Here is a 22,401-nt window from a genome sequence, read left to right on the forward strand (position 1 = left end):
CCCAGTTCTGTGACCTTAGATCTATGTTGTCCAAAATGGTAGTCACTGGCCACATTGACTATTTAGATCTAAATTAATTAAAATTAGATAAAATTAAAAATTTACTTCCTCAGTAGCATGAGCCACATTTAGGTGCTCAATAGCCACATGAGTTTAGTGGTTTCCATAATGGACAGAGTAAAGAGAATATTTCTTACGTTGCTAAAAGTTCTATTGGATAGAACTCCCACTGACAAGTCACTTAACTTCTTTGGAGCCTCAATTTGCTTATTTTTGAGCAGCAATTTAGTGGGACTAGATGGCACCTCACACTCTTTATTCCTCTAAAAATTTTGGAAAGTCTAGATTCTAGGACTGTTTCTTTTGAAGCTCTAGAATACAGCTGGTTTGGAATGGAATGGAATGGAATGGAATGGAATGGAATGGAATGGAATGGAATGGAATAGAAAGAATAGAATAGAATAGAATAGAATAGAATAGAATAGAATAGAATAGAAAAAATGGCCTGAGAATAAGGGCAAAAGGAGTTTAACCAACCAACAAGGTCAGGGCAAGCCTTGGGGAAAGTGGAGAAGCTGGCTTTGGTGAAGTGCCTTGCAGCTTGCACCTCTCTCAAACCTATTCTCAGATTCAAAAATTAGATTCAGCTCTTTGGACCTGCTCTCTGCTAGGAGACAGCTGGCTTATCTGATCAACTAAATACCACTGCATTTTAGCATTGATGCCTAAAGGGTCCAAAGTCACTGCTCATATGCTGCAGGGCATGAGCAAAAGGCAGATTTAGCAGAGCTCAGAGCTAGCCCTTAATCAGTTACTGCCCATCTATGTAACTTTTGATGAATCACATGATAGGGTACAATTTACTTATGTATAACATTATGCAAGTCTATGGACTCCAAGGACATCCCCAAATCCAAGATTCCAGATTGTAGCATTAGATTTTCCAAACAAACAATAGGCCCATAGGGAAGTTGCATTTTGAAGGTAGAAGGAAAAATTTGCACTGGCTTTAGGAGAGATTAGCTAGGTTGTCCATGGAGAAATGGGGTGAGGAAAAAAGGGGTATTCTCCTTTCTGAAGCCTTAGGCTAGGTACTACAAAACAATCTGTCTTTGTTTCTGGTTGAGCTCCCTCCTGGTGATGAGTCATATGGCGGAAAAGGTGTGTTGGGTGCCTGCCTGCCATGTCTGGTTAATGCAACTCCTTATATGGTATTTGTTTTTCTGACAGGTGACATGTTCCTGGACATGGAGCTTACTTTAAGGCAGTTCTTCAGGTGACACTCAGAGAATGTCTGTCTTCTTTTATTTAGTTTCACAAATAGCCTTTCACTGGAAGTTTCCTTCTGGACATGTCCAGCTGCCAGAGCTCTTAGCACCACCAAAGTAGCTCAGATTTAGGGACCAAAGCTAGGGTCCCTTCCTCTCCCATAAACAGGCTCATGTTCTCTGAGAAGAAAGCATTATGAAGGTGGGAGTGTTTTCTATTTCATGTGTAAGGGCCAGTTATGGTGATGACCATGTTATGTTTCTTGCCACGCTGTCTCTAAGCCTTACAACTGACCTGCAAGGTAGGCATTATTACCTTCCCTACTTTACAATTGAGGGGAGTGAGGGTAAATAACTGACCTAAGGCTACTCAAGCAGACATGGCTGACCCAAGACTAGAACCAGTTCTAGGAGGCTTCAGTACCCATGATCTGGCTCCCAAAATACTGGAACCCTAATAGATGAGTGTAAGGTCTAGCCATTGGAAAGTTTGAGGAAAAGCCTATCAAAGGAATATATTAATTTCTTATGGCTGCTGTAACAAATTAAACAAATTTAGTGACTTAACAATACCAATTTATTCCCTTAGAGTTTTAGAAGCTAGAAGTCTGAAATCAGTTTCACTGAGTTAAAGTGTGGATAGAGTCAGTTTCTTCTGGAGGTTGGAGAATGAGAATCCATTTGTCTGCCTTTTCCAGCTGCATTCCTTCTGTACCTCACTTTAACCTCCTGCTTCAGTCCACAACATCTCCTGCTTGCTCCTCTGACCATCTTGCTGCCCTCTCATAAGTGCCGTTATGGCACATGTAGGGGTTATTCAGATAATCTCTTCCTCACCAGGTCCTTAATTTAATCGTATCTCCAAAGTCTCTTTTGCCAGATAAGGGAACACATTCACAAGTTGTAGGGATGAAGACATGGACATCTTTGTGGGGGGCATTTATTCACTACCACAGAGAATTTTTCATTTACCTTCACAACTAGGAATAGTTGCTGGAAGTACTTTTCGGTTTTGTCCTTCAACTCTGTTCAGTCTTTTTTGTCTCCCCTTGGATGGGAAGCAAGTCAAAACAGGTCCCAGAGGTCATGAGGGGGTAAGTAGAAAAGACCCTGGTATAGAGGTTGTGAGTAGATGCACTCAGGTCTCTTCTTGCTCTTGTGTACCACATTCTCCCTGGGGAGGAAGTAGCAGTAGAGTAGGAGGTCAGTATTATCAAGCAGTGGAGGGTAAATATATTATCTTTGTCCACCTGGAAAGACTTCTCACATGGAGGAGGCCCCATTTCCTCCAAACTGTCCCCTATCTCACACTCTGACCTGAAAAAAGATCTATTTGCTTTATCTACCTAGTGTCCCACTGCACTTGGACAATGTCCAGTTTCCTTCTGTGATCTACTCAAAGTCCCACAAGATGAAACTCCTGCCCACATTTCCCACCTCAATTCATTATCTATTCCCCTCCCATCCACTGTGTTCCAATTACATTGGCATGGTTGACAAACAGGAATGTTCATGATTTCAGCAGAACCAACCACTGTTTTTTCTAGTATTGCTTGATGATAGGACATGTCTGCAGTGGTTCAATTAGTCAACTTACATTAGAGTTGTGGTTTCTATAATGTATAGGCTTTCCTTGAAAACAGAAATCTTATCTTAGCAACCAGCCCCCTAACAGAATTAAAAAATATATATTTATGTGAACTAATACCTTTAGGCCACTCAAGTAGTAGCTAGAGAATATTTGAAAGTCTTCTTCCTTCAGAAACTAATGTATATCTTGCTAAACAATTTTTTCATCGTTATTCAATACAGTGTGTCGTCAGAGGGTGGATAATAATAATAATAATAATCTTCACTTTATAGATGGGAAGACAATCTAAAAAAAAGAAAGTCAAACCATTTTTAAATGACAGTCTTAAGAACCCATTCTTTCTGATTCAGAGTAGACTACTTTTCCCCTCATGTGCTAGGGCTCAAAGGCTTGAAGATAAATTCATATGGTACACTATAAAAAACAAAAGCAAATAGAAAGGTCCATAAAATGATAAGCAACACAAATTGGCTGTTAATTGGATGTTACTTAAACACAACTAAAAAAATATATATCACTGTAGGGTTTGGCTTGGCTGAGAGAGGTAGAAGTCAGAGAATGAGAACTTCCCATAGAATCCCAGCCTACTTGACCTACTATTTTCTGCCCATATGTGCCCTGCACCCTTCATCCGCTTCCTGACAGTTTACTTACTTCCTTTCCAACTCCTCACTCTGACTTTGAGGTGAGGAGGCAGCAGCTGAGGCCACTAGGAAATGGGATGGGCAGAAGGGTTCCTAAAACTGTCTTCTCTCCATGCTCTACCCAGTCCTGACAGCCTTCTAAAAGCAATTGATTAATCTTGGCCACGTAGTCCCTGGAATGCCAAAAGCTAGCTGGCAAGAACAGAGGCTCTTCTTCCAGGGCTTTCAATGGGACAAGCCTTCCTAAAATATTTTCAGGGGTGCCTGAATGTAAATTTTAAAACCAGGACCAGTAGCCAAATGCTATGTTTTCTGTTTCTAATGCTTAGATCATATAGGGGAACATGAACTCTGCTTTTGAACCAACAGGCTCCAAGCCCTACACCATCTTAGGCAGGTCAAAACTTACTAAGCCTTATTTTTTTAAATCTGTGTAACTAGAAGAATAGTAAAGATGAGTTAAGCTAAATGTAGAATTCAGAGCAGTTTTTTCAGTAAGCTAGAGTTATAGGATTCATCATGTCCACCATCTTGAATACAGTAATGTTCACTAGATATCTGTTCAATAATTGAATAAATGATACATAAAATCAGGATAAATCATGTCATCAACATTGCACACATGAACTCAAGTCCTGGCATTCTATTCTCCCTTCTCAGGAATAACTTTAATTTTCAGGACCCAGGTAAATGCTCACTGTGGGGATGATGTGTATTAGCAGTCAGTCTCACTAACCTTGCAGGAGGATCCAGCAGCCCTTTTTCTAACCAGGCTACAATCATTAATAGATATCAACCAATATGTAAAAAAATAGTTTTGAATAAAAGAATACCAGTAGTAAGAATATTACTCCACTAAAACTTTGTTTTCAGGGTGCCCAGGGGGCTCAGTCAGTTAAGCATCTGCCTTTTAGCTCAGGTCATGATCCTGGCATCCTGGAATCAAGCCCCACATCAGGCTCCCTGTTTCATGGGGAGTCTGCTTCTCCCTCTCCCTCTGCCCCTCCACCTTGCTCATGTGCTCGCTCTCTCAAATAAATAAAATCTTTTTTAAAATTCTCTTTCCTTTTAATGTATTTATATATATATATTCACATACGTATGTGAGTATAGCATACTGAATTTAATGCTATATAGTTCCTACTGTGGATTGTAATCCAAAAACTTTAAGAGACACTATTTTTGAATGGGCACAGCTTTTTCCCAATTTTCAAAGAGCAATAGTTACTACTGATTGTCTATTTTCCTGACTTTTTGGTTGTGTACTTTGACAAGAGGAAACAGCAACAGTGAGTGTGAATATAAGAACTCAGGGTTTGGGGAAGATTCATGTGCTCAAGCTGCCTTACCTAGGTTAGTAACCACATCCCTTCTTTAGGGAGCAGTGTTAATGGTACATTTAAACTAGTAGAACCACTGAGTGACTGATGCTTAGGCAATTAATGTCAGTGGGGATATGGTCAATGACTGCTTGCTGGCACTGCCACTGTTCATGTGTATGGCATAGGTTGGACTTCAGAGAAAGATCACAGAACACAATGTTCTCTTACATTCCTTGCCTGGCAAACTACATCTCCAGTTCAGCTCCTGACATTTCCTGAGCTGTGTAGGAATGCTTACTATGCACAAGGAAAGGCTCAAAGCAGCAAGAAAAAAACCTGTGGTGGAGCTAGAAAGCAGGCAAGCATTGGGTGATTACCTATCCTTTGCAGGAAATTAATGTCCTTTCCTGGTAATGCCCATAATTATTCCATGCAGTACCCTATTTCACAGATAAGTATTTGTGCTGGTTTGCATTAGATAGACCTGAGAGAATAATAATAACACCCATCTTTCTGGGATTATAGAGAAGGCTAATTAAGTTAATATGAAGTTCAGGGTAGTTTGATGATGACAAAAGATGAGCAGCTTTCTCAGGGTAAAGCAGTAGGGCTCAGGAGAAACAGCAATGGCCCAGGAGTCAGAAGGCCTACCATGAAATCCCACTAACCAAATTGTCTCTATTACATACCATAACCTCTCTGAGTTTCAGTGTCCTCATCTGTGAAATGAAAGAATTAGTACAGGTCATGGGCCAAAGCTAGGAGAGGATGCATTATTTAAATCAAATTAAGGGGGCACCTGGGCAGCTCAGTTGTTTGGGCCTCTGACTCTCAATCTGAGCTCAGGTCATGATCACAGGGTGGTAGACTCAAGGGCTTCTTTGGGCTCTGCCCTCAGCAGGGAGTCTACTTCTCTCCTCCCTGTCTGCCCTCCTCCCCCATGCACATGCTCTTTCTCTCTCAAAAATAAGTAAATATTTAAAAAATAACTAAATAAAATTAAATTGTTTATTTGCTGAAAAATTTTACATGAAGGTACAAAATAGAAAACCCATCAAAATGAGGCAACTCTGACTAAAGCAAAATGGAGTCTAACCCCACCTACATTACTTCTATGGTACACAAAATTCTAAGATGGTCCCTAAGATTCTCAGACCTACTACATACACTTTCTCCTAGTTATTCAGTCAAACATGAACCTGAGTATTGTGTAAAGGAATTCTGAGAATATATTTAAGATTCCAAATCCATCAAACTCAAGGGAAATAATTTGAATGGGCCTGACCTAATGATATGAAACCTTCAAGAGTGAGTTTGTTCTGGTTGATGGCCAAAGAGGAAGATAGAGACCTGAAGCACAAGAAAGATTCAACACATCATGGATGGCTTGAAGACAGGGAGGTCATATGACAAGGAATACTGGTAGCCTCTATGAGCTGAGATCAGCCCCCCTGATAGTCAGCAAGGAAATGGGAGCTCAGTCCAAAGACTGTAAACAGAGTGAATTTGAAAATGGACTTTTTTCCAGAGCCCCCAGGGATCTCAGCCCAGTCAACACACTCATTTAGCCTGTGACACCCTAAACAGAGAACTCACTCATGCCATGCCAGACTTCTGACCTACAGAACCTTGAGCTACTAAAATGGACATTGTTCTAAGCTGTTAAATATATGGTAATTTGTCACATGACAACAGAATTCTAATACACTCCCCTCATCCTATGGTGGCTGACAAAGACCTTCATAGAAGGCCATCTACTTAGGAGCCCTTTGGAGACCTCTGAACTGGATTGTCCCTACATCTCTCCTAGCTCGAAGTTCCTATAATTCCCCCATACTACTGCATTCTGAGAGCATCTTTACAGAAATCATATTTGAAGCTGTGAGCTATAAGAAATCTTCATATTTTTTGGTTTAGTGATTAGGAACCATTGGAAAGAAGAGTGAATTGCTAAGCAGTAACTAACTGCATAAACATGGAGCAGGGAAATAAACATTTTTCAGGATTTGTATAGCTGATGATAATGAAAACATTGGTACTCCATAGAAGCAACTTACATATACACCTGGGTAGGCAGCTGACTATAGGAGTTAATTTACCTTCTACCTAAATATGTAATCTGAAAGTGCCAGAGGAGTTTCTCCTTTGTTATCCTGGTCATCTCATGAAGGTATTACATTGAGAGAGAGAGGAGTTGGCCCAACTAGGCCACTCACACACAGCAAGAATGAGAAGAACTTGGCCTAGGAAGCTGGTGGAGTCCATCTGTATCCGTTGGGTTGTTCCCTTTGAATGTTTTCTGATGCAAAGGAGGAAATTCATGAGTGACTTTAAATCTCACCAGTGTTCCAATGAAAACAGGAATATTGCCTGTGGAAACACTTCCTGACTTGGAAAAATAGTTATGACCTCTAAGACCCTAGTTATCATCATCACGTCTGAATACTCCTTTTGGTGGAACTCCCCTTTATCAATATGGAGAGACAGCATAATAGTAAGGGACAGAAACTTGGGTTTCAATCTTAGCTCTGCATTTAACTAGCTGTATGTCTTAGATAAGTTACATGTTTTTGAGCTTCAGTTTCCTCATCCACAGGAATGAAGAAGAGTGCCTAAGTAACAGCATTTAATTTATAAGTTCTATTGAAAATTACACAATATAACATACACAAAGGATCTCATACAGTAATCAATAAATATCAATATGGCAGGAGTAGTTATATTTTTATTATAATTCTTCCTTGAACACTTTCCATATGCAAGCTCTCCTGGAATCACTTCTTCCCTTTTGGGAAAAATTATCATCCTGCCCTTGGCCTTGTACTCATTCCTGCAGAATTTATAGAATGCCTATAATATAGCTAGGACTCTCCTAATAGCCAACATCAATGACCTATAAAAAATAATCATTATTCTCTAGCAATAATTCTCCAGTATGTTAAGAACTGAAAGGTTCTGTTGTAGCAATAAAGTTGAGAAGTTTCTGTAGGTAAAGAGAGACTGCTTTAGAAAGCCTTGACTATCACAATTGAGTGACAAGAACTTAGCAGTTAAAATAGCTAACAGAAAGCCACTTATATTGTTTAAAAAATAGAGCATGGTAGGTGGAGAGTGTTCTTTGATGACTAATCTCAGGACTCTGCAGCAGCATGCTAGGTGCTCTACTGGGAAGAGTGAAGGCAAGGAGGTAGGGGGAGGTTGCTCTCAAATGCCTTCCAACAAAGGTGAAGGCCTTTTCTAGGGCAGAGCTTCTCAAACTGCAATGTGCACTAAAACCCCCTGGGAATTTTGTAAAAATGAATATCTTGATTGAATGTCTGCATGGAATATCTCCCAAGTGATGCTGATGCAATTGGTCAGGGACTACACTTTGAGTAAACAGGACTTAGATTCCAAGAATCACAGTAGAAATGGAGAGAAAGAGGTGTACACATCAAAGGAAGATTTGATAGAAGTTAGCATTTGATGAAATACCAATACATGCTACAACATGGATGAACTTCCAAAACATTGTGTTCAGAAAGAAGCCAGACACAAAAGAATACACATTATATGATTCCATTTACATGAAATGTACAGTAAAAGCAAATGTATAAAGACAGAGAGTAAATTAGTAGTTGTCTAGGCCAAAGAGAAGAAGAGATGGCATGAGGCTTTTTAGGAGCTGATAGAAATGTTCCAAAATTAGATAGCAGTGACAGTTGTACAACTTTACACATGCACTAAAAATAATGGAATTGTGTCTTAAAATAGGTGAACTTTATGGTATGCAAATAAAGCTATTAATTTAAAAATATTTAGGGGATCCCTGGGTGGCGCAGTGGTTTAGCGCCTGCCTTTGGCCCAGGGCGCGATCCTGGAGACCTGGGATCGAGTCCCACATCGGGCTCCCGGTGCATGGAGCCTGCTTCTCCCTCTGCCTATGTCTCTGCCTCTCTCTCTCATTCTGTGTGACTATCATAAATAAATAAAAATTAAAAAAATTTTTAATTTAAAAATATTTAATAGACAAGTTTGTGTTTGAAGCATGGAAAATAACAGAAAGGATACAATACAAGAAAAAACTAGTATGTTAAACCTATGCCACAGAAAGGCTAGTCCCTACTCTCTCTTGTAGCAAGTGTGGAGGGGGCTCAGACCTGAGCTCAAAGGTAACTAGGTATTTTAGACACAAAGCTAAGAAAATCCTTTTAATGGCCCCAAGTCATACCTTGGTTAGAACTACCTTCACTGCAGGGTAATAATCTGGAACGTATCAAGGAAAAAGACATAAATCATTGGATAATTAATGTAATAATATAAATCAATAGCTTATCCATTAATTTTTAAATACTTATTCTATATCCAGATCCTAGTAATATCTGTCAGATTGGAAAACCATGTATCTTGAGGTTTCCAAGCAGAAAATTGTACACAGAAATTGCATTGCTTTTATCACAATCTGTATATTCTAAACCTTAAGATTCTAGATCAGTATGGTCCTGGGACCAGCAGCATCAATATCACCTGAGAATTTGTTAGAAATACAAATTCTTGGTCTCCTTTCTAGACTTGGAGAATGAGAAACCAAGGATGGGGCCTAGCAATGTGTTTTAATAAGCCTTCCAGGTGATTGTTTACCTGTTAATGTTTGAGAACCACTGTCCTAATAAGTACATTTATCAGCTGCACTTGGGAGATATATCAATTCAAAGACTAAAGCTACAGTGCTATAAATGCAGAAGTTATGGCATATATGAAGCATGAGGGAAACATTTCTATCTTTCCCCATGTATGCCAGTCACCACTGATCAATCCTTGGACAATGAGCAAGGGCAGCAGAAGCCTTGAAATAGTCTTCCTGTTTAAAAGTCTGGGAGGAGACAGTTCCACCAGATGCCCTGTACTAACATGAGATTGGGTGAGGGAGGCTAAAGTAGAAGGTAAGAACCTGATATGGTGTCACTGATTCTCCCAGTCTTAGGTGGCATTTAGGAGATTCAGAATGTCCTATTGCCCAAAGGGTGGACATATACTAAAAAACTGGTGGAACAAACAAAGCCTGGAGTTCAAAGAAATAAATTCACAAATTTCCAGTACCTCAAAACCAGAATTTATGGCAAAGTGTCAGATGTTAACATGAGGTCTCAAAAGTCCAGTGGAATCACTCATGTCTGTTAGAAACCAATGTAGGTTGCCAGGTGGCCAGAAAGGATAAGGCATATCTCAGGAGAGGTCAGAAAGGACCTAGAGGACTGCTCAAACCAAGGAACCATCTCCCAATGGCCATGTTCAAGAAGAGTAAGCTTCCTTCTACCAAAAGTCATGTAGGGGAAGGAAAGCTAGAAGGGGATTTCCTTGAGAAGAGAGAGAGGGTCCAGATAAGGAATTTGAACTCTGACACACCCCAGGATTTACCCAAAACAGACAGATGTAAACTGGAAGAGATTGGGTTATCTGTGAGACTGTAAGCTAGATAGCAATTTTAGATCAATTACAAGAAATAAAGTTAAAATTCTTTGGCAAGCATCTGATTTACAGCTGTTCATAAAGCTACCTATTGAAAGGTATGGATTCAAAAACTTTTATTCTTGGATGAGTGCCCCCTGGCCCAGCTAAAACAAATAGGGGTGGGAGGCAGAAGCAAAGGTTGGCCCAGGCCTTGGAGAGTTAACCAGCTCCAGGTTTCAACACGAGGTGCCCTTGTCCCATTTCAGAATGCTTTCCCTTCAGCCTAAAACGTTTCAACAGTTAGTGCCATTTGGTCCAGTCACACACTCACAGCTGGTAACTGGAGAAGTGAACATGTGCTTCCAACATTCACTTTTCATAGAATCATTAGGTCAAAGATCATCTGGCCAAATGCTCTCATTTTACAGATGAGGAAACCAAGGTCAAAGAAGCTAAACTAAGTGTAGAAAGGCTGTAGACAAGGCCAGACCTAGAATCCAAATTGCTCTGACTCCAAATCTACTTCTCTTCCTACCACATCGAACTGTTTACAAACCAGAAGTGATCAATTCCACACACTGTAGCTATATATCAAAACCCAAAGATTCAAAATAATATCTTTCTTTCAAGTACCTATTTATGTTTGCTTCCTTTCTTCCTGAATTTGTTTTGAGAGATGTTAAGAGTCTTCTGATGAAAAGCTATTCTGAGAGAAACTAAGACAAAGTGTCCATGATCTATGGCTGCCAAAGTTAGCTCCTTCACAGCTGTACCAGCACACTGGAGGCTGTGAGGCAGCCAAGCTGTCTTTGGTACTGTATTAAGAGGTGTGAGTGCCTGGAATTCTGCAATTCAAAAGGGTCTTCTGGGTGGCAGCTGCCTTCTCAGAATCTTTGAAGGACCACCCTGGTTTGACTGAAGAAGACTTTGCATGTGTCATGGGGCATGACTTTCAAAGAGGGCTAGAATCCGGAGTCTTGACTAGTCTATGGGAACGTGGACAAATCTTACACAGGACTGGGTGACAATGTGGTGGATATCTTATTTCTTCCATCACCTACAGAATTTTGTCTTTAATTTGTATGGGGAAGAAAAATGGAAATCAAAGCACTACCTGGATAACTTAATCCGAAATTCTGGAATGACTATTCAAGACTCAATTCAGTTACTGTGAAATGAATGTCATGGGAACGTGCCTGGCTCAGAGCACCAGTTTGGAAGCCTCCTTGCAATTCTCATCCAAAGTAACCAGAATCTTCCCAGTTGCCCAGAGCAAAGGATCCCCAAACCCCTTCTTTGTCAGAGACAATGAGAGAACCATCTCCTTAAATTACATTTTCAATATTGGTTTTATTGTTGGCTGCTACCATTTGTATGTTTTTAAATTTTTTCTCTCCACACACAGGTTTTGTTCCTCCACAATAACTGGCAGAGTGAACAAATATGGATGATTTTTTTTTCTTTCTTTCTAAAGTATGCCTCTGACTTCTATTGGTTCTAACAGGAGGGAGGCAAATAAATTCAATATAGTTTACACTAAGTCTTGCTTGTTATCTGCTATTAACTTTAATTTTATGATTACTTTTGGCATTGAGGCCATGTGTATCTAGCTCTGCAATTAATGGCAATTCTGAAAACATCTCTACTATCAATTAATATGCTTCAGATTTTCCACATTTTAAGGTGAGAAGATGAACAGTATTATCTTTGTCTAATGGTAAAGTCTGTAGATATTTCAACATCAAAATTTCCTCAGCAAATGCGAATATTGCCTGGTTAATACCCAGAATTTCAATTTAAAATTCTTACATTGGTCTGAACAAAACTGTGAAGTCTTTCTCTCCTCTTATGTAAATATTCTTTCTTCCTTGCTGTCTAGAAATGAAAAAAAAAAAAAAACCCACACATGCACATATCTCAACCCTCTTCCTTTTTCTCTCCTACTGCCTAGGCCCATTACTCTATCCTGTAACACTAGGTGGGCAAGTTGACCTTAATTTCATCTTACTCCAAGTCCCTAGAAGGAAGTTTGGGAAGGTTGATCTGAGCTGGAAGTCTTAGGGAAAGCAAGCAGTATACATTTGCTCAAGAGGGCAGATTTCCTAGACACAAGTACCTTTATCTGCTCACTTGGGCTGTACTTCTCTATACAGTGTGGAAACCAATGTTTCTGGAAGGTATTGTGGAGCAGCTGACAGCTCATAGCCACCAGCAGATGGGCTTCCAGGCATATTCGTGCCTCAAGAGCTGAATCCTTGGAATAGATAGTACCATGATAAAGAGCAGAGGAAAAAAAAAAAACCCCACCCCAGGATATCAGGGCCAAATCCCCAGTGGTAAAGGGTTACATACCATCATCTGCACTGGTGGCAAATAAGCAGGTGCATTTTACAGAAAGAGTAACATTTGTTTCTAAAAATTCTACTGTTTTTTTCCATAGACAATATTATTTGTACAAGTGAAGCTTTTTTACAAAAAATTTCTACTCTAAATAACTTTCATGTGAGAACCATATACTTAAAGAATTTAGAGCTAGATAAGATGTTAGCTCTCATCTAGCTGAGCACTCTCATTTTAACAAAAAGGGAAACTAGGTCTAAAAGCTTAAATGGTCTTCCCAAGTTCCCAGACTAGAGGAGCTATGTTTATAACTAACTATACCTAACTTAGAAGTACAATTTTTTAAATAATTTTAATTATCAATAAAGCAATACATTTTGAGAGAGAGGTAACAAATGATAGCATACAAAAAGGCAAAACATCATAGCAGTGTTAAAAACAATACAACAGGCCCAAGATGGAGCCCCTTATACTAAATCACTTATGTTTATGCTAAGCATCATGCTGAGACTTATAGTTTCCACTCTCCCAGATGTGGACTCTTAAACCAGTCAGTCACTCACAAATCTTCAGATCAGTACTAGTTAGGTAATCTGACTGACAGACCCCTGCCATCCTCCAGATGAAAATAACTTTGCAATAACTAACACATTTTGCACTTAAAATAACTTCCTTGTTCCTGCTCCCTCCTACCAATGAAAGTCTTCCATTTTGTTTAGCTTTTCAGAGCCCCTTTCTACCTGCTAGAGTGGACACTGCCCAATTCATGAATCACTGAATAAAACCAGTAAGATCCTCACAATTTACTCACTGAATTTTGGTTTTTAACAGTGGTTAAAGCATAGACAGGCTTTGTGTGGTAAGAAGATCTAATTTTAAAGCTCAGTTCTACTACATATTAATCATGTGTCCTTGGCGGAATTTACCAGACCTCTTTTACCATGTCTCATTTGTAAATATCTGGACAATAGTAGTATAGCAGACAATCAGTAATCTAATCCACTCCTTCCTTATTTGTAACATAACTCTGATCCTGGTGATGAAAGTAAGGGGACAATTCCCAACCTATGGTCCTTGAGGAGGCCTGAGGCAACCTCAATATGTACCAATGCAAATTCCCTAAGAATACTCTCAGTCAATTGCCCGGTCTGGGTATGGGTTTGAAAATGCTTTTCCTCTGGCTCAAAACTGCTCTCTTAACACTAAGTGATTTTTTTCCCAGTTTTCTACCTTCTTCCTCCATATGCTTCAGGGAAGCAATGAAGCTTAATTGGCCTGGAAGCCAACGATGGTGGTCCTTTTCTCCTTGCAATGGATGACTGGTTTAGGCATGGGCATATAAAGCAATTATGTGTACTATCTTGAGAAGTGGGGGCTTCTGGAGAAGATTTATAATAAAAGACTCATTGGGGAAGAAACTGGTTGTTGCCACGTGTGGATGTGATGTAACAGCCATCTCAGGAACACGAGGGGAGCTTGCTTGAGGACCTCCTGCCATGTTAACAATGGCAGAGCAAAAAGAAACATCAGATCCTAGTATCTCTGAATTTATCACCCCTGCAGCTACTCTACTATGGGATTTTTAGCAACTTAAAGTAATAAATTTCTTTGTTGTTTAAGGCAGTCTTCTGTTACTTACAGTTGAATCCATCCACATTGGCATAGCAGTACTTATCATTAGCACTTATCATATAGGGTTACTATTAATAGTAAATGAGAAATGCAGTAGGAGAAATAGTATACATAAACAAGCACCAAAAAAGTATTAAGCACTACTTTCATTGTTGTTGCAGTTATTATTATTATTATTAAAGAATATAAAGTTAAAATAAATATCTTCCATATTTACTCATCCTTTTCTCTAGTAATAAAAACTTGGTAATAATTTCTTGTGTATCATTACGTCTATTGTTAAAAAACAAAAATAAACTACTATACATTTTTTCAATTCCAAGAGATTTCCTAATAGATAAGTTAATACCCATAGTAATTTGCCAACTTAGATAAGAATTACCTCTAATCCGAAAGAGTGTGCTTCACTTAATCTTCCAAAGATTTGGAAATACTGCCTTATAGCTAAAAACATTTGGTTTTTCAAAATCCTCCTTTTAAATGCAGAAGAAAAAAAAATGGACATGTCAAAAGACATAAATAACCAGCATAGCCCTCATGCACATTAAGAGCCAGATGCTAAGAGCCTGACCACCCTGACAGGTGATTTCTGTTAGAACTGAGTTTTATAAGCAACTGAGTGGCAGTTATTATATGGGACTCAACTGAATGTCTGGATAGCAATGTCTAGATCTGTTTCCAAAGGAATGTCACACTAAGTCAAATGATCATCAGGACACAAGTTGAAGCTCTTGTCCTCTAAAGGCCATGCTCTATTTCTTATGGTAACCAAGTGGGGCACAGAAATTCAACCAAAGTTCAGGAGACCCAAGAGGAAATCACCAAGCAGGGTGGGTGAGAGGAAGCTGACCATTTCTGGAGGAAATGATGGGCAGTCAGAACCATTTCTGACTGATTGAGATTCAGAAAAGTGAGGGTCTAAGAGGATCTTTTCAGATTTCTCTTCCCTTAGACTTTGTAATAACAAACATTTCCTCTGAGCTTGATAGACCATAGAAACATAAAAATGCTTGTCCACTGAAAGGAGTAAGAGAAGTGATTAAAAATTTCCTGTCCGAAAACTTTCTGTTTTTAAAATGTGGGTTGGGAAGCATTTTCTGATACCTCAATGAGAGAAAATCTACTATTTGGGTAGAAACGTGGTGTAATATGACTTTGGAGTTAAGCCAAAAGTTTTTACCCAGCTGTTCATACAAGAAGTTTTTGCCTGAAATGCTGACACCAGGACCCTAAGCAAGCTAACAATTAAATCAGAATCTCTGGGATTGGGATTATGCATATCAAAGAATGTGGTTATTTATGTATGCATATATGAGTTTTCTAAGCTTTTCTAAATCCTGGAGTGAGAATTCACTGAAGTAGGCCCAGAGTTAAATCCTGAATTCCCAAATCTAAATTGTGTGACCATGGACACATTATTTCCTCTCTAGGCCTCAGTCTCCTTTTCTGTAAAGCAGGGATTACAAGAGTATAATAGAGTAAATGATGCATGTGAAGAATTTAGCCTAAAACTCAGTAGGTCATGTCAGGTCCATCCTCCCTATATGGGACTGTCACTGCATTCCTCTGCAGAATGAGGTTAGCACTGGCAGAAAGAACCAGCAGAGTGCTGGGGAAGTTCAATGGGAAGAGAAAGTGCCACTTTCTCTTATCTTGCCCATCAACTGAGTTTGTGAATTCCTGGAAGAAAGCAAGTGTCCTGAAATAGCCACTTTAAATGAATGCATTTGAAAGAATTACACATTGAGGCAAAAAAAATTCTTTCCTTCTCTTCTCCCTATTGGCAGTCGCACAAGATGATGAAAGGGCTACCATGCCCTGCTCTGGACCTTGGCCAGCCTGTCACAAATGTCTACAGGCAGTAAACAACCATCAAAGTGACCCCTGACATGAAAGATACAGAAAAGCAAGAAAGACCAGTGTTTACCTGGCATCAAACATGACCAGTGAGGTGCCACTGATAACAGGCCAGGATTTCCATGAGATTTAATGTTGTCTGTCTATCTTTACCATTTTACTTAGGATCTCTGAGAACCAGGGATGATACTTTTTTTTTTTTTTTTAACAATAGCCCTTTACTGAAAGCCTTCCAAGTACCAGGCATATACATACATGTATAATCTAATTTATTGCATTTAATGTTCCCAACATTTAAGGGAGGCATTGCTGTCCCCCACCGTAAAGAGGAGAAATCTAAGGCTTAAGAAGGTGAGTAATTTGCCTAAATTAACATAAGTCTTGAAAATAGCCAACTTTGAATCTAGGTCTTTGGCTCTAAAGATTTTATATCTCAAGCTTAAAAAAGTGCTGGACATATGGTATACCCTAATGTTTGATGAATGAAGGAAGTTGTTTCCTCTGTAAGAAAAGCAGAAGAGCTGGAAGTCAGCATCCATATCACCCTTACAATCCCCACTAGCCTCTACTGATGTCTTCTGAACCATGATAAGGAATAAATCCACTGAGGGAGGAGCAAGGTTGCTATGGATTTTTGTTTGTTTGTTTTTAGTCAACTTGAAAATATCAGACTTAGTGACTCATAATTTTTTTTGTTAAAGATTTATTTATTTATTCACAAGAGACACACAGAGAGAATCAGATACAGGCAGAGGGAGGAGCAGGGTCTCCATAGAGAGCCCAATGTGGGACCTGATCCTGGGATCCAGGATCATGCCCTGAGCTGAAGGCAGATGTTCAAACACTGAGCCACCCAGGCATCCCAGTGATTCATAATTTTATTTGAAACATGAAGGTAAAACTAACACATATGTATTTGTCTTATCTCCCCAAATTGATTGCACACCCCTGAAAATAGAGTTATGCATAATACAGTTTGCATTAATCCACAACTGAGACATATGTGTCATTTTTGAAAAGAGTTCAAGGGCTGGCTAAAATTCTGCTGTGAAACTTGACCTTTTCTCAATGTTTTTTATCCATGTGGAATCAAATTAAAATGAGCATTAAGAACAGCCTAGAAGGGGAGAAGTCACAATTAGTAGCATGAGGCATGGATGTAAAAGGGCAGAGTAGCCCTGCCAACCTCTGAGCTGTGTGATGGTGGAGATTTTAATCAATTTCACATCTGAGTGTCCAGTATCTCTAGCACACCTCACTGGCTACACACCTTCTCTTTTGCTGCCTCCAAAGTCCCATCTTTAAAGTTAAGTCAGTTCTACAATAGGGAGAGGGGTAGGAAGAAGAAGCAGGTTACAGTCCATGAACATAGACAAATTTGGAAGCATTAAATCAGAGGAATTTTGCACTTAAAGTTCCTTAGAAAGTACAGAGTCAGGCCTGGTTTCATAGACAAGAGAACTAAGACTTCAAGTCAAGAACTAATATGCTCATGGTCATATAATCAAACTAGCACCAGGGCTGGAATTTGAGGCCTGGCTCCTGGCTCCTCTGCTCTTTTGACTCCCCTAGGCTACCTCTTTGCAAAGTCAGTAAGAAAACAGCCTACAGACTGGCTGGGTACAGACAAGAGGCTGCCCAGGGGCAGAGTGGCAAGGGCAGTGTGGACAAGGAAGCCAAGTGCAGGCTTGCCTAAGATGCTCCACAAGACAGTCCAGTCTGGCCCTTCTGGGATCATGATTTCCCCTGCACACACAAAGTTAGGTCAAGGTCCATTCTCACTGAGATTTCAGGAAGGAGTGGTTTCTGACCATGTGAACTTGGCTTCATTAACTACTATATGGATAAAGTAAGTTGATCAACTACAGTCAAGAAAACCCCTAAATCCAAGTTTTTAGAAATTGGAGCCCTCCTATTTCCATATAATCAAATCTAGAGAGAAAAAAAAGTTTTTCAAATTCTGGACTTCACAAACTAATCAGGAAAAGACATTTGTGATGCCAACACACGCATATAATTAATCTTCTTTACTGCCTACTACCAACAAAAGAAAAAAGAGGACAAAATTACTCATGTGTAGATGTGAAATCAATAGCTTCATAAGTCTGAAAAAGTAAGAGCTGCACAGAGTATCCAGAAGAAAAGCTTTCTTTCCTTAAGCCTCAAATACTTAAATCTTTTCTTCATGAAATTCTGTCCAATTTAAACCTTTCTTCCGTTGTCCCAGAATACCTTTCTTGGTAATCTGTGTAACCTTGTATGTGTCTTACTTTAACAAATTTCCTACTATTAGCAAACATATTTCTCACTCTAGTTCACTGCCAATGCTTCTCTCTTATCAAAGAGCATATCGTGAATAGGCTTCACTCTCTTCACTGGCATCTCTTTCTCATGGCTGTGCTGCCTTGCTGTTGAGCCATCAGCCTTCTGATGAGTTAGGCCTGAAAGGTACCAGAAAACCAAGCACATGACCAAAGTTGGCTGGCTCAATCTGCTGCTGTGATTGCATCTCACTGCTGCTATTTTGGAGAGACATGAACAACCAAGTTGAAGCCACTGTCAGTACCTGCCTGATCTTGAAAGATCTTGGCCAGTCACATGTTCTCCTGTTTTTCTTGCAATACCAACTTTCATAAATGATCTTGTAGTTTTGTTTATCTTCTGGCGCCACAGCTGTCAAGCTTTGTAGCATAAATTCATTCCTATTACAAGATCCACATACCCAGTGAAGTTGGCACTGACCACTAAACCAAGCCATCACATGTAAACTGTATGCTTGGCCTCCAGTTATAACACACTCACTCGAATCAAATCTTTGAAAAGTCCACTTGTGCAGTGGGCCACAAAGACACTAAAATGGCCCCGCTCCCAACCCACTCAAATAATTTCTATTGGAGTAGGAAGGTGGGGATTTTCCCTCAAATCATGTTCACAGAGATGTTCTCTGGGAGTTAAGGCAGTACCATATCAGGAAGCTAATGGAATTTTCATAACCTCAAGAGAAGGCAAATCATTTTGGATCTGAGACCAAACTCTTTAAATATCAGATTTTAAGTTCTTATAGATACTTTTATTTATCTATGTTGTGTTTTGAGTTTAAGCCATGATTAATGACCCTCCTTGTGTTTTCCTTCTCCAGATTACATCAATATTAGACACTTACTATGTGTGAGGCCTTTTGCTTAGAGGTTTAAAAGCTAATATTTATGTTTTGGGATCAGACTCTAACTTTCTAAGCAAGTGCTCTCCCTCTAATGGTTCCACCAAAGGGACAAAAAGTGTGGGTAGAGAAGAGTGGGACTGAGGAAAGGGATGTGTAGGGATGACCTTAGAGATACCATCCTCAGAAAAAAGAACTGGAAACTCATAGTTTCATTTCTCCTTAGAGTACCCAATGTTTTTATTGTCCTATTTTTTTTTTAATTTATGATAGTCACAGAGAGAGAGAGAGAGAGAGAGAGGCAGAGACATAGGCAGAGGGAGAAGCAGGCTCCATGCACCGAGAGCCCGATGTGGGATTCGATCCCGGGTCTCCAGGATCGCGCCCTGGGCCAAAGGCAGGCGCTAAACCGCTGCGCCACCCAGGGATCCCATATTGTCCTATTTTGAACCTAATAATTTTGTCCTGTCACATCATAACAATTGGGGTATTCATACATGAAAAAACGCTTTTTTTTTATTGTCCAGAGTTTATTCTCTTACAAGCTTCAAGAGAATACTTTGATGAAATTGTCTGTGTACACACTATTCTAACCTGTCAGATGATACAGACTATTCTTTCACCATATATCCCAGGAATACACTCTTTTCTCCAACTTCATTTTAAGTATGAAAGGCTAATTTTTATTTAAAGGTCTTGATGATGCCACTGACACTGAGCTCCTACATGTGCCTTCATCTGCCTCTTTGCTGTGCATAGAAGTAAATGTTGTAGATTTTGCAGTCCTATTCAAAACAACACTGACCACATGATGCCTTGTATTGTCATTTATCTTTTGCATGGATATCCTCCATCTTCAACCAGATTGGAAAGATAAAGCTATCTTCCCAACTTTAGAGAAAATGGTTCTGTTCTTCTACCTCTTTGAATACTTGGTCCCTTCCTCAGAGCCCAGATGCTACTGTTCTTGATGGTCACGATGCTAGTTTAAACCAAGTATTTTCCAGATTTTAATTGCAATATCCTCTCTCAGATGTCATATGTCTAAATCTCAAATCTAAAACCTCTCAAAATATCTCCTTCAGAAAAATGATCAAAGAACTAGAATATTATTACATTGGGAGGAACCCAAATATCCACCGGGTCTATCAACTTCATCTTAGAGTTAATGACAGTGAAGTCTTCCTGAAAGGAACTTGAATAAAATCTCCTGTGACAATGCTTGGAATTGGCTATTCATCTTTGATGGAGTTAACTACCTTAGCAAAAAAATGTGGAGATGAAAAAAATTCTAGGCCTTTTCTCATGCCCTAAGGGAAAGTTTCTACACCTCACCTCACAACAAGAATAAATAAAAACCATTATCTATAATGAATGGATGTTCTTCCAAGGATCTCAGAGTGGAATGTTATCAGGGAAGAATTTTTTTTCTAGCCTTTTAATTTGGGGGCTAATAGCATCTCTATAATGATTATAGAGGAAGAAGCAAATATGCCTGCAATGTGCCTAGCACTGTACAGTATACTAAACAGCTTCACTAAAAGAGTACTTTTCTTATAAACCTCAAATATTTGATAAAGCTTTAAACAATATGGGAAATTCCTCTATTTTAAATTCAATACAATGAATGAAAAAAAGTAGATGGATTAATTATATACTAAATAGTTAACTAATAGGCTCCAGGACCAGATCCTTATTTGAAGGATTCAGGACAGAGTTCCTAGATATGAAACTGTACTCTATAATCCCATAATGAAAGTCCAGTGTGACTTTTTTAAAATTTCTAAGTATTATGGTAGTTTTAGAATACAATCTGGTTAGCAGCAACATAAATGGGTACAAATATTCTGAAAAACATTTGGAAATATGTATCAAGAGTCCTAAAAATATTCACATAACCTGACTCAGCAATTCTACTTCTGAGAAACCACTCTTAGGAAATTAAGCAAAAACTAAAATTTTAAGCAACAAAGGTTTTCAAGACAGCATTATTTATATTAGCCAAACATTAGAAACAATCTCAATGTACACTAATAGGGAAATGGCAGTAAATTATGGTATGAACACTCAATGTGCAGCACCTGGGCGGTTCAGTCAGGTAAGTGTCTGCCTTCAGCTCAGGTCATGATCTTGGGGTCCTGGAATCCAGCCTTCAGCAGGCTCTCTGCTCAGCAGAGAACCTGCTTCTCCCTCTCTCTGCCCTTCCCCCCTTTCCAGCTCATAGTCTCTTTCACCCTCTCTCTCAAATAAATAAGCTAAAAAAACTTTAAAAAAATTTTAAACAATTATGGTATGAACACTCACTGGTTTTCAGTAAACATGATGTTTGTATGATTTTTAATGACATGTAAAAATGTTTATGATAAAACTTTAAAAACAGCAGAACACAAAAAATATATATTGTACCTGCATATCAAGAGACTTGAAGACAATACAACAAAGAAAATACAAACAAGCAAAAATATTTACAGGCAGGATTCCTTTAATCTTTATTTTCTTTATACATTTCTATGTTTTTAAAATATTCTACCATTAGTTATATTCCTATGAATAAAAAATAATTTCAAGTTTAAAAATCAAAGAAAAGAGTAAACTCAAATGAGTGATAAAGTATACAAAGATGAGTTACAGCTATTTCTTCTTATTGATTCTACACTTATTTTATTGAATGCATGAATAAATGTATGAGTGAAGGGAACATCTGTGCTCTGGGATGAGCATGGCTGGAACAGCAAATCTGATTGTTGGGCATCAGGAGCAGACCATGCTCTCCACTTGAGCTATCCGCCACAGTATTAACAGAGAAGTTACTGCTTTAGTTGTATAAACAAGCATCTACTGTAAATACATTGATGGGCAAGTAGCTATGAAACTACAGGAGTAAGTAGACATGATTCTAGCCCTCAGTATTATGTGGGTGAGATAAACCTACTTGGGTGATCATAGTTCAACACAGGTGTGCTAATGGCTCTGGTGGAGGTAACTGGGAAAATGATGTGGGAATGCAGAAAAGAAATGAATTCAGACACACTTAGATGGCAGTGTTTTTTGTCCATGCCTATATATCTGTATAAAAGCAATCCAGTTTATTCAGGAAAACATTTTTGTCTAGTACACGGAAACTGTAATAGTCTTTTTTTGGGTGGGGGGGGACTGT

The 22,401-nt window shown here is 39.0% G+C and overlaps 1 long non-coding RNA gene across 1 annotated transcript in view; it reads right to left on the minus strand.

The window, feature by feature from the left end:
* Positions 1 to 22,401, minus strand: part of LOC144314104 (uncharacterized) — a 425,152-nt gene that overhangs the window by 197,009 nt on the left and 205,742 nt on the right. The window contains exons 6-7 of the long non-coding RNA XR_013379769.1: positions 2,977 to 3,144; positions 2,241 to 2,442 (exon numbers count right to left, since the gene is read on the minus strand). This is a non-coding gene — a long non-coding RNA (uncharacterized LOC144314104). The remainder of the gene's footprint in view (positions 1 to 2,240; positions 2,443 to 2,976; positions 3,145 to 22,401) is intronic.

Source organism: Canis aureus, chromosome 5 (assembly GCF_053574225.1).
Source record: "Canis aureus isolate CA01 chromosome 5, VMU_Caureus_v.1.0, whole genome shotgun sequence".
NCBI lineage: Eukaryota > Metazoa > Chordata > Mammalia > Carnivora > Canidae > Canis > Canis aureus.